The 16,429-nt window shown below is 41.6% G+C and overlaps 1 protein-coding gene across 3 annotated transcripts in view; it reads right to left on the bottom strand.

Annotated features, from left to right (window-relative positions):
* GRM3 (glutamate metabotropic receptor 3) overlaps positions 1-5,488 on the bottom strand; it is a 103,913-nt gene extending 98,425 nt beyond the window's left edge. The window contains exon 1 of one of the 3 annotated variants that reach the window (XM_061467278.1): positions 4,737-5,488. The gene's annotated coding sequence lies outside the window, so the exon portion shown is untranslated. Of the gene's footprint in view, positions 1-3,989; positions 4,144-4,166; positions 4,299-4,736 lie in introns of those variants that run through there. The other 2 variants (XM_061467280.1, XM_061467279.1) reach the window with 2 other exon arrangements.
* Positions 5,489-16,429: the final 10,941 nt, after the last annotated feature.

Here is a 16,429-nt window from a genome sequence, read left to right on the forward strand (position 1 = left end):
AGTCAGCTCTAGACATTTTCTCTGCTAGCTCACTGTTCCTTACATCTCTGTTGCAGTCAATATGTCTGAATGCAGTCCTCTGCCTGGATAAATTTTTACATTTGCCACTTCCATTACAATATTTTTGCCATGTTAGTTGGGTCTCAGGATAGTTTCTAATCTCTTTAATGAGAGTGTCTTCTTCACCAACTTCACCTGTTTTACAGTCTCTTCATCTCACAACTGACTTACTATTCCATTTGCTTCTTTTTTCCCAGCCTGGTTACTCATCTGAGTCTTCACTGCTCTTTCTCTCCCTTGTTATTAAGCTATTTTCTTTTCTTTATTTTTTCCATTTAGTCTCTTACAGATCTTTTTTTCCTCAGTCTTTATTTGTCTTCATAACTTTTTTCTTCTCTATTCCCTTTTCCAATGGAGAATTTCAAGGTCTCACAGCATCCGCCAAAAGACTGCTCCCAGTTCCCATTTCACCCATGAAACGTTCATCAATCATTCCCACTATAAACACCCTGCTTGTTCCATATTTGACATGGTTTATATACTTGGTCATCGCTCTGTATCCCTTCACATGTGCTGGGAAAGAGACTTTCAAGGTCAAGGTCATCAATACTATCAAAGTCAAGCCACTTGCCAGACTTTAAAGCACTCACAAGGAAGGCTGCCTCAGTAATTGGGGCTAAGACCATGCCTTTGCATGTGGATAAATCGCATCTCGGAAGGTTTGGAAAAGCTGCTACACTGTTACTTAGGTTTTTGAGACAACCCACTGATTTACATGAGGAGCCCATATGTTCCTATACAAGCAGTACAATTGCTAACTACATAAATGTTCCCATAATCTCAGCATAGCTATGAACAATAGCACTGTAATTGTTCCAACTACATCATTTTGTATTTGAGAGGGCCACTATGAGATAAAAGCAATATGATTCTACAGCCTTTTATTGTGTAATTTGCTATAGCTCTAGTAAATTCTCTTCTTTTTGACTTTAATAGGTTCATAGTGATTTACCCCCTATGAAAATCTGCTGCATTGCTGTGGAAAGGCAGCTAGAAACAAGACAGCAGATACCTTGCAGTATTTTTGAAAACCTTAACATTCTTGAAATAAAATCTAGGAAACCTCATAAGACAATAGATAAACCAGCAAATTCATTTATGTCACACATTGGATTTTGGGCTCACCTGAACAAGGAACCTATTGAACAAATCTGTAATAGTTAAAGTACTTCTAACAATGAACTCTGCTTTTGTGTCAGTGGGAATACCTGACAATTGCACTGAGGCTGTTCCCAGACATCACTGTGCACAGGAGGAATTCCATTTTGGTTTTGGCATTTTACACCTAATACTAAAATAAACTCATGAATTTTAAGCAAATTTGTATTTTTATAAGATGAAATATGTCTCAGATTTTTCTGCCAGTTTAGGGCCAGATTATCACGGTGAAAAGTTGGCCTTATTAAGTTCATAGCTTGGAACAGTCACAGGCAGAGATTTAGGAAGACAGTACACAGCTCCTTCCCTGCCACCATTGGAGCCCAGGTCCACCACAGTTGTGCTCTGCGATGAGGTGGCTAAATCATCCTTCTGGTCACCCCTTCTTGTTGGTTATGGATACCCCTCCACCCAGGGACACCCAAGCACATTATTCTCCACACTAGTAGTGAGCAAAAGACAATCTTCTCTTCAGTTCTATGACCCAGACTAAGAAGTTCTTCATTAAGCTTTAAACGAGCTGTCAGTTTTATATCAACAAGCAGACAAAAAAAGCCAGTCAATATTACATGATTTTCTTCATCAGAGCTTATGTAGCTTACTGTAGTTAGACATAGTCACACACAAACAGTGATGCTGTCTGATCTTGGAGTGTGTCAAGCATCTCTGTGTTGTTCTGTGGCAACCTGAAAATGATAGCATGCCTAGCATGATGTCTACCAGAAAAATTAATACTAGCTGATCAATAACCAGAGTAGAACAAGCTGGAAGAAACAAGGTGCAGAAATCCTGGTAAGCGTTTTACAGGGCTTTGGAAACAGCTTTCAAAAATTGAAAAGAGAGTGAAGTCCCTTCAGCTGGACACTGTTGGCAAGTTCAACAGCCTCATAGACAGGTTCTCACACCCCATAAAAGCTTTAGGCTGGATTCTCAAATCACACTGCTAAACCAGATGTTTGGTGGGTACACACTACTGAATTCTTGTAGACCAACAGAAAATTTAGCCCATGAGGTTTAAAGGTAAAACTGCAATTTGTCTACATAAGTGACATTAGAACCAGGTCATTCAGGTTTTATAGTGTTTTATATGGGACTCTGCGACCTTCACATTCTGTAGGACACTTCCGCAGGAGAGTTGTGTTTGCACAAAGCATCCAAGTAGCTTTTTCTTTAAACACCAGAACATCTCCTTACACTTTCTTTACTTCCAGATTCAGCATTTCCAAATTGTGCTCATGCAATGCAGACCACTGAGCTGAATGATATGACTGCTTCTAATGTATTTCTTTTGTTTTGGCTTTCCAGTCTGATTTAGTACTTAGCTTCATCATAATTTACTTACTTAAGTATAAAAACATTAAGTGAATCAAGAAAAATACTTCACCCCTGCATCTTGCTTTAGATTCACTCTTTCAATGATAAAATTAGAACGTTACTCCTAGACAAGGTGTCAACATTTGCCTAAAAAACTTTCTTTGTAGAAGCTTATAAGTAGGTCATCAGCACATGCAACACAGACAAACATCAACAGTGATTAGAAAACCATCTTAGCTCCAGGATGAAAGTCTTGGTTTAATGTACTTGATACCAATGCTTTTTTGCTTGTTTTTAAATTACAGGGCAGTTAATCAATTAGTGGATTTCCCACTTTGAAGTGTGTTTTACATTCCATATATAAAGCAGGACTCCAGAAATACTGAGAGCAGCAGTGGACGGCATCATTCTTTAAAAAAAGCAGCAAACAAAAACAGCCACAGAAATTGAAGTTATAAATATTCTAGAAGAGGACAAATTAGCTTGCATTGCTCTACAAGGCATCAGTTTATTAAGCAGGATTTGCATGGACCATTACTGATTTCACTCAGAGATTGAGCATTTACAAAGTACAGATTTTCTATTGCCCTAATTGCAAATAAATTAGTTTAATGTGCAATTTTCACCAATGTAACTGGGGAAGTTACATTTGCTTGTAATATTTGCATTGATGAACATAAACAATGGCACAAGGAGTCGTAACAGTTTAGGTGTAGTGGAAGAAAATGAGAGAAGTCATTTCCCTAAAATATGGATTTGGTCAAGCGGGCTGTGTGCTTTTCAAATTGTTTTCTTGCATATTTAATCAGTGTAAGACATCCTTATGCAAGCTGAAATAGGTACCAGGCTGTGTCCCAGGCTGTTTTTTTTTCACAGTCTTCAGGCTGAGATGTTTTTAAAGCTGACTGAATTATTTAAAAAATGAACTAAAATCATCTTCAGCAGGTGGCATAAAGCAAGAAAAAGCCGAAGAACTCACAAACTACCAGCAAATCCTTAGTTGAGTTCAATGCAGTATTGGGAAGATGCCTTGTTTTTCAAGAAGTGCTTGTTTTTCATCAGGATTGCTGAAATACAGGGATGTATGCTCAGAATGATCCATGGAAACCCTACAATGACCTGGGGGAGAAACCCCCCGCAAATCCTACCTACACAGTGGCACAGATACACTTTCTCACACCCACATGTGTATTTCAGCTGATACATGTGCCTGACACACACAGGAAAGATACATACCCAAACATCTCTATGTCTACATAGTTAAACACTGTCTAGAAATAAACCCACATTCCTCTGAATCTATACATGTAATACACCTTTATGCATCCAAAGAAACATGAGTGTAGATATACACACATGCACATCCAGATACACAGGGACATAGGCAAGGCACATACATTGGCACGAACAATTCTAGAAGCACACATGTATACCTATACAGCTGGATGCATACTCACATGGACAGATAGACAGGAATATATGAGGGAGAGTTTACATTGGCTCTATCATCCCTGCTAATTTCTCCTTTCTTTTTGGAGTCTTCCAATTTTAGGATCCTGTAGTGAGCCAGGTCCCTGCAGGGGAGATACCTCAGGAGGAGCAAAAGCACTTCCAGTTTCTTTAACGCTCCCTACCTCTCTCTCAGCAGCAGATCCAGGGACATGAGCTGGGTATCCAGCACGGCTCTCCCAACTGCTGGCTTGGCACTTTCCACCCCAGTTAAGGGAAGACTATAGGATCGCAAGCTTAAGATCTCCTCCCTTCACCCCCAAAGCCTGCCTCTGCGGGAGCAGAAACCTCTGGGCAACATCTTGACACAGCTGCTCTGCCCTGGGCTATCCAGCCCCTTTCTACCCGTTTCCCCCCTCCCTCCATAGTTGAGGACTATAGCGTTCCCCCTGCATCCCACCTGCCCTCTGCAGGTGTGGGAGCCTTCGCAAACCGGTACTCTCAACTTTTTCCCTGGTGCACTACCCGCAATCCCCCGGGCAGCGGCTGCATCTCATCGGAAGCACAGGAGGGGGGTGCGGGTTGCAGGGACCCGGGATGCAAGGATCGAGGCTGCAGGGAGTGGGATGGAAGGACCGGGATCCGGGATGTAGGGATGTGAGGACCGAGATGCACAAATCCGAGGCGCAGGGTGCAGGGACTGGGATTTGTGATGAAGGAAGCAGGGTGCGGGATACCAGTACCCAGCTCCTTACCGTGGAACGAAGGTAGGTCCCGGCGAGCGTCTCCAGCTGCTCCCGGGCATCGCGGGCTTTCCGATGTGCTCGTTAAAGATCCACCGGGGAGTCTCAGCCCCCAAACTTGTGTGAGCTGCTTCCTCTGGGAACAGTCACGCTTTCTCCCCCCCACCTTGGATCAGATCCCGGTAGAAACTCATCAAGGCCTCCTAAGCTGCCGGAGGTAAGGAAGGAGGAGAAGCGGGAGGGAAGGATTGCGATCACCAATCGATGATCCCGTTCCCTTCCCCTCTGCTCTGGAGAACCCTCTTCCCGTTCCTCTGAGCAACTTTGGCTATCCTCGGGCAGGCAGCGCCTGGCACCAGCGCTGTGAACTGGGGTCCCTTTTCACAGCCTGGCATCTTTCTAGATTTCCTCTCCTTTTCGGATAAAGAGGATTGCTGCAAAGCTTTAAATTAGGAGGCGATCTGGAGTTGGGAAGACAAGGAGTGAGAGCCTGCTCCCGGCACCCGGAGCGTGCAGCAGCTCTTCAGCGGAGGGGCCGGCAAGAGGCGGATTCCTACCGCTTGTTTCTTTACTGCGTTTCTAGCTCTAACTTTGAGGCTGGCTATTGCCCTCGGCGCTGCGGGGAGCGGGGCTGGGCAGGCAGCCCTCGGGCGGAGACGAGCCGCTCTCCGCACGCTGCGAGGCTGCCGGCCCCGCGGCTGTTTAACCGCGCCGGCAGCGAGGGCAAGAGCACAGCCCGGTCCCGGGGGGTACACACGAAGGGGGGGGGGGGGGGCAAGGGGACGCTGCTGTCGCCTGGCAACCCTGCATCCCTGCCCGAGCATCCCTCCTCCAGCGCCCTGATTGGACGGGGACGGGGGGTGATAAGGAGGGCGACCCTCCGAGGATGCTGTGCTCTGGCTCTGAGGCTTGTCGCATCCTCAGAAAGCTGGGAGCGGGCAGAGGGGGACTGAGAGCAAACGGAAGAGCAGAGGCAGTTCTAGGTGTTGTATCACGGTACTCCTGCCTTCTCTTTTCCAGCCGGCTTGATAAATCTGCTTCTGCTCTACATCTCCTAGAGAAAGAATGCTATTAATTTCCTAGAAAAAGAATGTATTGCATCCCCTAGAAAAATAATGTATTTGTGTATCTATAGATACAAAATATATAAACATATGTTTATATGTAGGTGTGTATAAGTAAACTTACGTATACTATACATGATATCTGTATTATTTATATTCTTTGTGTTATCTGTATATATCCTAACTCTCCCATATGGGAAGACAGAAGGAAAGTCGTTAGCGGGAAAGATCACTCCAAAGTGCAGCAAAGCTAGAAGCAAAAGGAAAAAGAAAGGTACTTTTTGTGTTATATATGTTTGAAAATCAAAGGTTTACATCACCCGGAGTGTTAACAGGAAGTTCTTAAAGAGAGAATTAAAAACAATGAGATGCATGAGCTGTGACAGTCAGTGAGGGTGGATGCGTTGACTTCAGAGAGGGTGAGTTTAAGCTGTTCTGCATGGAGCACTGCTGCTATTGCACATGGCTTCATTGCTCATTCTCTGCTCTGGGGGACAGTGAGCAGCTGCTGGTTGAAAGTGTGGAAAGGGTGTCTGTAAAACCCCAATACCTCCCTTTCCATTGGGATAGTGTGAATTTCTCACCTTTAACTCTTCAGCAGGGGAAAAGCCATCATCCCCTTCTCCCTTAATGCTTCCCCTCATCTTTGAACTTGCCCCCAGCCCAGCTGCCCACTTGTGTACCACCAGTACTAGGGTAAAGCAAGGAGGGAGGCACTGCAGTCAGGATCTGCAATCCAGCAACTCACATGGGGCCACTATTGTTACAGCAGCCATGGTTCCAGTAAGGAATTAAGCCAAGGTAAAATGAAATAAAGCAAAATAGAATCTGTTTCTGCTTTTTAATATTTTATGTGAAGTTATTTAACATCTGCTTACTTTTGTGATCTACCCATTGCTTTTGAGCTACTTCGGTAGTTTTATGTTTGTTTTTTTTTTTTCTTGGAAGCCAAGGACATAAGATGTGCATGTCAAACTGTTTCATTAAGGGCTTCAAAGTTAAGCAGGGAGCAAAATGAAAGATTCCAGTTCCTCTCAGGTTTACCCTACTGTAAATTGGATTAAAATGTACATTGCAATACCATCAGGGCAAACTGGAATGAATAGAAAATCAGTCCCATGTCTTTTAAATCATAATGTATTTTGACAAACAGATCTGGAATACTTTGTTTTCACAGTCTTGCAGGTCGATTGCCAAAACTAGTGGAAGGAAGGCTCTGATTCTGCGTTGCCTCATACACAGCAGTCATGTTTCGAAGTGAATATGAAAGTAACTTTTTGGTTGAGTAGGAAATAAAACCCACTGTGTATGAAATTGGTCACCACAGGCACCAGGTGGAATATATCTGAGGTGTATTGTATGACTTGCAGCAGGCGATTTAGAGGCAAGGAAGTGACCTGGTCATTCATGACTTTGCTTCTAGAAGCATCCTTGGCACTGATAGCTCCCTCTGTTTCCCATGCCTGCTGCTGCACAATGTCTGATAACAGTTCCTAACATTGTTACTACTTGTATTTACACCTGATTTATGGCTACTGAGAAGCAGGAAAACAAACCTGTACAGCTGACTAAGCTGCAGGCAAAGGCACAAGGGTTTCATTCCCACTTTCTGCCAGCACTCTTCCTCAGCTGGTTCCCCTAGCACAATGGGGTCTCACTTTAGGCAGAAGAGAACTTATCCCAGTCCTTCCAAAGCAGGGTTCTGGAAACCTTATTTCAATGTATGACTCTGGCAGAACCATCTTTATTTTAGTAGGCATAACAACTGTGCCTTCAATCCATTTTGGGATAGCATGTGCTACATCCAGAGGATGCTGTGAAGATGCAGTCCCATACTGAGCATGTGTTTGCAGATAGTTCCCAGCTGAAACTTATGGGTACACACAGTGCTACAGTGTAGGGCAATCCAGGGATCTCAGTGAAGCTGTGCTAAGCTGTGTTTGGATGTCAGTAGGCAAATCACTCACTTGAGGCTAAATTGTGCAACTTCTGCTGCACTTGACTAGATATACCCATGGTTAGAAACAGTAATCAGGCAGTGTAAGTTCTGCCAGGGGACAGCTTTGTGAAAACAGTCAGCAGCTTTCAATGTCTTTGACCTGGATTCAAAGAAAGAGTCTTAATATGAAGGTTATTTATTTATTTCTTTCTGTCTCTGGCACAAGAATTTTAAAGCAACATTGAAAGTTTCTGAAACAGGAATATTTTATTTGTGAACTGTTGAGGAAATAACAGTTATAGCTAGTTAAGAGATAGATTCCTTTCAAACTGAGTTCCCACATCACACCAAAGTGAGTTCGTAGAAAGCTCTGATGAGTGGAAGAATTTGCTTGTTATAAAATTCATGAATGTGATTAATTAAAGGCTTACCACAACAAATAAACAGATGCGTAGCTTTTTCTTCAGTGTAATTTCAGCATGAGTTTTAAGATTGTACACATGGAAACCTTCTAATTTTACATTTGATGGCAAGATACTGTTCCAGCAAAATGCTTTGTAGGGTTCCCTAACTTGCTATAAGCAGCGGTTTTGAGACACGCTCAAGTTATTTGCTGATTAAAGCCTAAAGTGATACTTTAGAAAAATTGCAAGTGTGCATGTTCAGCCAGTGAATGATCTATGGATTGGGCCCAGCCAACCTGAATAATTCATGAGGCCTATGCTCTTTCCTCCTTTCTTGGAGACCTTATAGAAATGGACAGGGAATAGGGCCATGGATCAATGAATCTTTTCAAACAAATTTCTCCCTGCCACCTGATTTCCAACAGCTCTGCAGCTGTTTCCTTTGTGTGTGCATGGGCATAATCCCATTCTGCGGCCACTGTCCTGAGCTACCAGTCTTGGTCATCACCACCGGATCAAGCCTGGCATGTCTCAGTGGTCTGTGGCATGCTTCAGCAGCACCTAGAGATGATATTGTGTTCTCCTTGGAGTCTGCTGATCTCAGGGTGCAAAATATGAGCTAGATGGAATAGGAAGGCTACTCTCCCATTTTTAGGTAGGCACAGGGGTCTAGATGTGTCTCATAACACTTTGGCCATGACTGTATCCCTCTGGAGACACAAAGGCAAAAAGTTTGTGCTGGCTGATACAGAGATTTATGAAGTCCCACACTGTCTCATCCTTACCTGCCAATTTTAGGTGACTCTGACATACTCCAAAGGACCAACCCAACAGTACAGGGCTTTAAGAGACGTGTCTCCCCATCTGGTAATTCCTAGGGGAGATCCATGGTTATGAAAAGTGTGAAGGGTGTCATACTCAAGGGCCTTGTGGATCGCTGTGGAAAATTATGCACTAGTGTGATGATTTGGTGGACACATGAGGTGTCTACCAAAGCCACTCTATTCTTCCCTTCCTCAGATGGACAGGGGAGAGAAAATATAACAAAAGGCTTGTGAGTTGACATAAGGACAGGGAGAGACACTCAACATTTATCATCAAGAGCAAAACAGACCTGACCTGGGGGAAAAATTCTGTTTATTACCAATCACGTTTGAATAGGATAATGAGAAGTAAACCCAAACCTTAAAAACACCTTCCCCGCACCCCCTCTGTTATTCTCAGATTTAACTTTACTCCCCATTTTCTCTACCTCCTCCCCTGCCAGAAAGATGGGGAATAGGGGTTGTGGTCAGTTCATCACACATTGTCTCTGACACTCTTTCCTCCTCAGGGGAGGACTTCAGTGATGGGTCCATCTTGGAGCTGCTGGCATTGGCTGTATTGGATATGGGGGAAGCTTCCAATAGAAGCCACCCCTGTAGCATTCCCCAGCTACCAAAACCTTGCCAAACAAACCAGTACTAGTGTACCAAGAAGTGGCAATCTACTGAGTTTCTCCTGGGACAAGTATGCACTTTCTTCTCTCTTAACAACAGTGGTGGTTGATTAACTTCATTATGAAGCTCATCATCAAAATGTAGCATCTTCTTTTCTTATTGCTAATTGTTTTTAAAGAGATTTTAGGTCAGTAAACATGGTGCAAAGAGTCCCCATGTACATCATTACTAACAATGCTTATCCTCTTAGGGCTGCTTCATGTGGCACCCACTGAGACTTCAGTGACATTGCTATTTCCTGCCAGATGTGCAGTGATGACTTTTTCAGCTGACTGAAGGGATATTGGTCTAGCACCAACATGGAGAATACACCATAATGTGCTCAGTAATTTCTTACACAGTCTGAGCCTTTCTCAACCATAAGGACAGCGGAAACTCTGACCACAAGGCTCAACACAACAAAACCCTGGGCTTCACGTGGTATGGCATGGCATGGTTCATAGAAGGAAGATGGTATGCAGCACTGTGCACATGCAGCAGCATCCTCCCTTCTGCCTCCACTTCCCATGACTGTCAGTGTCTCTACCTACCCCCTCTCCCCAGCTCCTCTTTCTCCAGGCAACTTTCCCATTTCCTTCAGTTTTGCTCTGCCTTTCTCACCTTCTTCCTTTTTATCCTTTAGACAGTTGACTGCCAGCTCATGCCTATTGGCCATGTCTCTAGTTAACTCCAAGGTTTCCTTTCCCCTTCTCAGCGAAGAGACCTCTTTCCATGGAAAAAATAGCAGCAGCTGTTGTTCATCTTCAACAGCTACAACAGGGGAAAAGGTCTAGCTTCACTGTGAGAACTAGCTGCCCTCTTTCTACCTCTGTTTCTTTCTCAGAAATAAGGTTTCCCAACATACTGCTGGGGACAAGCAGGACACCAAGCTGCCACCCAAGTGGGGCCCCTTCATAAAAATACATGAACAACAAGGCTCCCCACAGGTCCCTGCCAGATATACAAGTATATACACTCCACTTGCACCCTACACCCCTTCCCTAGCCAAAATCCTACCGCAGTTTGTGCAGGTGCAGGGACGAGCACAGCACAAGCTCTTCCTGATGTATATACCTGATATGTGCAGCACATTTCGAAACACCTCCCCTTTCCATTGCTCATTACTCTGGAGGTAAAGTTCATCATCAACCTGCATCTTCACACTCCGTCCTCACCTAAGTCTGTGATATAGGAGGTGATATTTGTCTTATGAGAGGAGATTAGCCATTCCCAGAAGGAGAAGAGGTCTTCCTCATAAGGGGACAGCCGCACTTTCAGGTCTCTGCCATATGCTATACATTCATATGTGCAGATGACCCCATTCTACCAAATTCTGACTGTTATCTCTTTTTGCTACCATGTGAATAATTTGGTACTAGATACTGGACTCACCTAACACGTTTTACTTTTGACTTAAGTCACATTTACATTTCTGTACATTATTATTATCTTTATTAGTATTCGAGCTGCCAGCAATCTGGCTTCTTCCAACCCCATCTTCCTCTCTCCTGAAAATCCCAATAACATTTCTTCTTTTCTGAAAAACTTTCCTTTCCCCCATGTCTTTTCTCTGAAGGAATTATTGCATTTACATATTTTGTTTAAGGTGCTTAGGTATTATTGACAAGTTTGCTTTGCCTCAGGGAGTTATGTGACATAATCAAGCTATGAGCCACTTAAAGCATTGAGTGGCTGATAGAAGGGATTTCTTGTGACTCTGAATTAGGGCAAGAAATGTAGCTCAGTGCTGTCAGGGGCTGTGGCATACAGAACCATTTGCTTTATAATCCCTTCATATCTATGACCTACCGCATAGAGAGCAAGGCAAAAGTTCTGCATTTTCCCATTAGCTCAAGATACAGGCTTCCTGTGAAATAAATTTACTCACAGCCTTTATGCCACTCTTTTGCAAGCCTGAAAAAAACTGCTTTTATTGTGTCAGTGAGTGTATTTCAGACTTTCTTCACACTGAGAACCCATATGGATATACTACTGCTTAAATGTCCTGCTGAGATTCTGCTTTGCCACTAGTTAAAACTGAATGGCTAAATTTATAAACAGGAAGTTTATTGTGTTTGTCTGCTGAAAGATATTCTGGATTTTATTTTGGCTGGGAATTTTGCTGGTGTTTTTTGATTTTGTTTTCTTTTTCCCAACCATTTGATTTTATTTATGCTCCTGAAAGGAACAGTGAGTCCAGAGTTAGAGAGCTGAAATAAAAAGGAATGAAGTTCCTGGAAATGGGAGAATAAAAACAAAACAGAAAAAATTCCAAACCAGGCACAAGTTGAGGATCTCAAATTTTTCTTAACAAAATATTTTCCAACAAGGAAGACATACCTGTGTTTGGAAAAATGCCACTAGCACAAACTATAATTGAGAAGATGCTGATGAAAATAGCACTTGGGGTCTTTTAAAGCTTTTTATTGAATGGCTTTTCTTTTTTTTTTCTTTTGTCTGAATGCTCTTGTCCTCTCAAATTCACAAAGAAAAAAAAAGGAAATAGAGGCAAATTGAGAAAGCTGCACGTCTTTTCTTCTGCTTGTTTTATTTAAATCGCATAACAGTAAATGCGGTTACGAGAATAAGTTAAGTTTGCAAAGCAGTCCAAATTTAGGAAATATGAGAATTAACATTGACAGTGGAATCTTCATACAGATCCCTTGTGCATGTGCATGTGGATACACTCTTTAATTGGTTTAATACTCTCTTTTTTCTTTTTTACAAAACCTTGACACCCTAAAGAAACAGGACTTTGTTAACAGTTTTATTTCTCTGCACTGCTCAGTGACTCTGCCTTGTATAGTGTGCACTAGTCTCACCCTGCATTGTAGACAGAATGATCCATTTCTTCTCCAGAAAAACATTCAAGTGTTTTGTAAGTTTTTTTTATTATTATTACTATTATTATTAATAATAATAATTTATTTTTAATTTATGTAGTTAGTTTTGCTTAATTCTCAAGGTAAGGAATTACACTTTGGGTTCAATTTCACAGATGCGACATAGGTATTAAAACCTGAAAGTGTTTGTGACACCTGGGTGTGGATTTTTCACATTTAGGAGGCTTACACTTTCTCTGTTATACCTTGAAACAATGGCTGTTGCTCACCTTACTTAAAGTCTGTGCTCCCAGTTAGTGGGTTTTATTGCATTCTAGAGTTTGGCTGAGAGAACAATATAGTTTTCTTAGACTCGTTCTCATAGTTGACTAAATATGTTTGAATGAAATTCTGTGCAGAGACAATCAACGTGGAAAAGTCCATGCCAGCAACTAAATTTTGGCAAAGGCATAAGCCATTATAATCAGAGCTTCATGACAGGAGAAGCTCAGTAGTTAGATTACTACTTGGTGTTAATCCTGGAACTGTAACAAACTTTAATAACTTGCTAGTAAATAATGAAGATAATTTGGTTTAAAATACCAATTAACATCAGTAAGGTAATGATCATGCATTATCCAAAGCTTATTGATACTTTCACTCTGAAAAGCCGATTTCATGAGTCCTGTGGGATGGCAGAGAGGTAGGTGGCTTGCTCTTTTATTGGTCTCTGGCTCTTACAAGCTCTTTGCCAAATATATGTTGATTTCAAACTTCATAAGAATATGGCTCTGTGGGTCTTTACTCACTCATTCCCACATATGGGAAGGCTGAGGTCGCCTGCAGATAGTTGCTAGAGATGGTGGACTTGCTCGACTTCCTATTCTTCCTATTAAACTGGGCTGCCAGTGTTGGCTCTTATATAGCCATGAGGGCCAAACTGCCCATCAGCTATCTGAACAACGCATATATACAACAGTTATTCCATTTACAAGTCCTAATTTTCCATGCAAAGACTTAATGAAGGAAAAATCCTTAATTTTCCAAGCAAGAAATAGCAGCTAACATCAAACCCTCTCACTCTAGTATGTCCTTATTTCACCTGGCTTAACTTTACAGCATGCTCTGAAAGGTCTGAACTTCGGACTATTGTGAAGGGAGAGTTTCAGAAATCAAAAGAAGAGTGAGAAGATCCCTAAAGCACAGATCCTGGATGGATTCCTTACAGTGTGGAAGAAACCCCTACTGTGGTGACAGTTATTAGAACCCAGGCTAAAAACAGAAACAGCTTTCTAGGAACAGTATTATGAGATAACACCAAATATCCATCCAGGACAGTCTTTTCTGTCTAGTCATGGTCACTAGCAGATGCTTAGGAAATCATGGGGACTGGACAAGTCATAATTCTTTTGATATACTAGTTACAGCTTCCAGTAACCTCTGGTTTAGAGGCCTTAATCTTCTCTTGTTCCCATTATTCTGTTTGCCTTTACAAAGCCCTGCTGCAGGGAATTCCCTGCCATGTGTGAAAAGCACTTCCCTTTCAAGCCTGCCTCAGCAAGAACCCTCATTCTCAGAAATCATGAATACTTTTTCCTTCCTCATCCTCTTCACACTTCTCACAGCTTTAGACATTTGCCATATACCTCCTTTTCATGAAAGCTGAAAAATTCAAGGCTGCTTTGTTTTCTCATGATTTGCTTCTAAACACATTTTTGCGCTTCTCTATTCTCTGTTTAGCTTCATAGTATGTTTTTCTGAGATCAGCAGAACACCATTTGGAGTCCTCAAGGTGTAGGAATAATATTATTAGAGTGTCATAATGAGATTGTTTTTCTTTATTATTTTGCTGTCCCTTCCTAATAATTTCTAATATTTTCTTTGTCATTTTGACAGCTGAGCTGGCATTTTCAGAGACCTATCCCAAGCAGCAATAGTTAATTTAGAGTCCATTGTATTATACACATAACTCCAGTTATTTTTTGTCTCACCTGCAGTGTTTTACATTCATTGACAGTGACTTTCATCTGTAATTTTATTGGCCACTTAGTCAATATTGTAAAATCCTTTTATGCCTTGTAGCTGTTAGCTTCACTTTTTAGTATACTGAGTCTCTCTGAGTAACAGTTTCATGTCTCATTAGTCAATCATTTTCCAGATCTTTCCAGATTGTGTTAAGCAATATAGACCCCAGAACAGACATTTGCAGAACTCACTAGGGGGGTCTTCCTTCCTAAAGAAACCTGAACATGAATCCTTACCCTTTCCTCCTACCTTCTTTTGTCTTCACTAAGTTTTCTTGAGAATCTTTTAGGAGGATATTAGTTAAAAATCCAAAAAGATCCAAATAGATCCAAATAGAGGTCATTTGTATCTGCTTGCTTACAGACTGCAAAGTGCTTTTGCAGCCACATGCAACGCATCTTTCTCCATGTCAAGAGCCTTTCCCTATAGGTTTGTCCACAAATTAGTTAACACCATTCCTTGCCATAGTTTTCTTATCCATTTTCTGGTATGACAGAGAGATTTATTCATCTGTATTTCTCCAGATCACCTCTAAAATGCTTTAAACACCACCTGCCAGTTTATTCCTTTGGAAACAGGGCTGATTTAAGAAATAGTTTAAAGATTAGAGGCAAGTTTCATATCTGAACCCCCTGAATCTCTTTATCACTCGGGTCTGGTGTTTTTTATTGTTTGTTTTATAAGTTTTTATATATTGTTGCTTTTCATAGCTAGATTTGAGAGTTCCTCAGAGTTGTCACCTGTAAAGAAGGCTATGGTGAACACTGATGCAAAAAAATCATTTGTTTTCTATTACAGTCTTAATATCCTTTGGTGCTTTTTCTATATCTGGACTATTATTGACCCCTTAACTCTGGCAACTTTCTTCTGATGTAATAAAAATAAAGCTATATAACTTGATGCTTTTTTTGCACATTTCACCTCAAAACATTTTTCTGTTTAGTGTATGACACCGAATGAAGTTTTTTATATACTGTAAAGCAATTGTCTGAATCCTATCTCTAAGGGCAAGAGGCAATCCCCTGTGGAGGAGGGAAAACTGTCAATAATCTATGCTGAAGATGAGCTTCCCAGCTATTCATGAAGCCAGGGATATTTGTGGCCATTTAGATGGTGCCTGAAGTATCTAAGAACAATGTAGTGGAATCTTGAAGTACACTTCCAGTTACCTCTTCCGCTGGTCCAGTGGCACAGGTTTACTTCATCAATTCTCATTAGGCTGTCAACACTTACTATAGAAAGCCTTGCAGAAAAATAAATGGGAAATACTTTGCTGACCCTCCTGCTCAAAAGAATGTTCATGCTTTGGACTGGCTATTCCATTACTGATTCACTCACTTTTCTGGTCTTACTTCTAAACATTAAGAGTGTCAGAGATATTACCCAAGCAGTAAAAAAAAAAACCTTTTTCCTTGTGTCTCTGTTTCATATTTTTTTGAATAGCTTTTATGAGAGCAGAAAAGGAGAAGGGGAAGTGAAATGTCTACCTTACTACACCAGTCTGATCAATATATGTCTTGCTACAGTAGAAGGATGAAGTTGGCTTAGCTGGTTTCCTAGCTTGAAACTAACTTTCTTGGCTTCAGGCTGGGCAGACCCAAAGGAAACCTGTGCATGTTAATGGATAAAAAGGCTTGAAGATGTCTGAGGAGAAAAGGCGATTCCCTCTGGTTCCAACATAACAAATCCTGTTGACATGGGTCAACCAGAGAAAGAGGAAAATGGCCCCAAGTGTCTGCAAAAGGCTTGAACATTTACTAAAAGTACCTAGTAACAACTACCTATATATAACATATAAACACATTCCTGAATACTTGAGACAGCCCTATGCCAAAGTGATCACCAGAATAACTTTACTTTTCCTAACTTTGTAGTCACAGACAAAGTAACAAGAAGATAATCAACCATATAAACACATATGAAAACAAGGCAACTGAGATAAGGCATTTCTGAAGCATATGCTGATGCTTCCA

Source organism: Pezoporus flaviventris, unplaced genomic scaffold (genome assembly GCF_033815535.1).
Source record: "Pezoporus flaviventris isolate CSIRO_AGI_PZ_B2104156 unplaced genomic scaffold, CSIRO_AGI_Pfla_v1 ptg000045l, whole genome shotgun sequence".
NCBI lineage: Eukaryota > Metazoa > Chordata > Aves > Psittaciformes > Psittacidae > Pezoporus > Pezoporus flaviventris.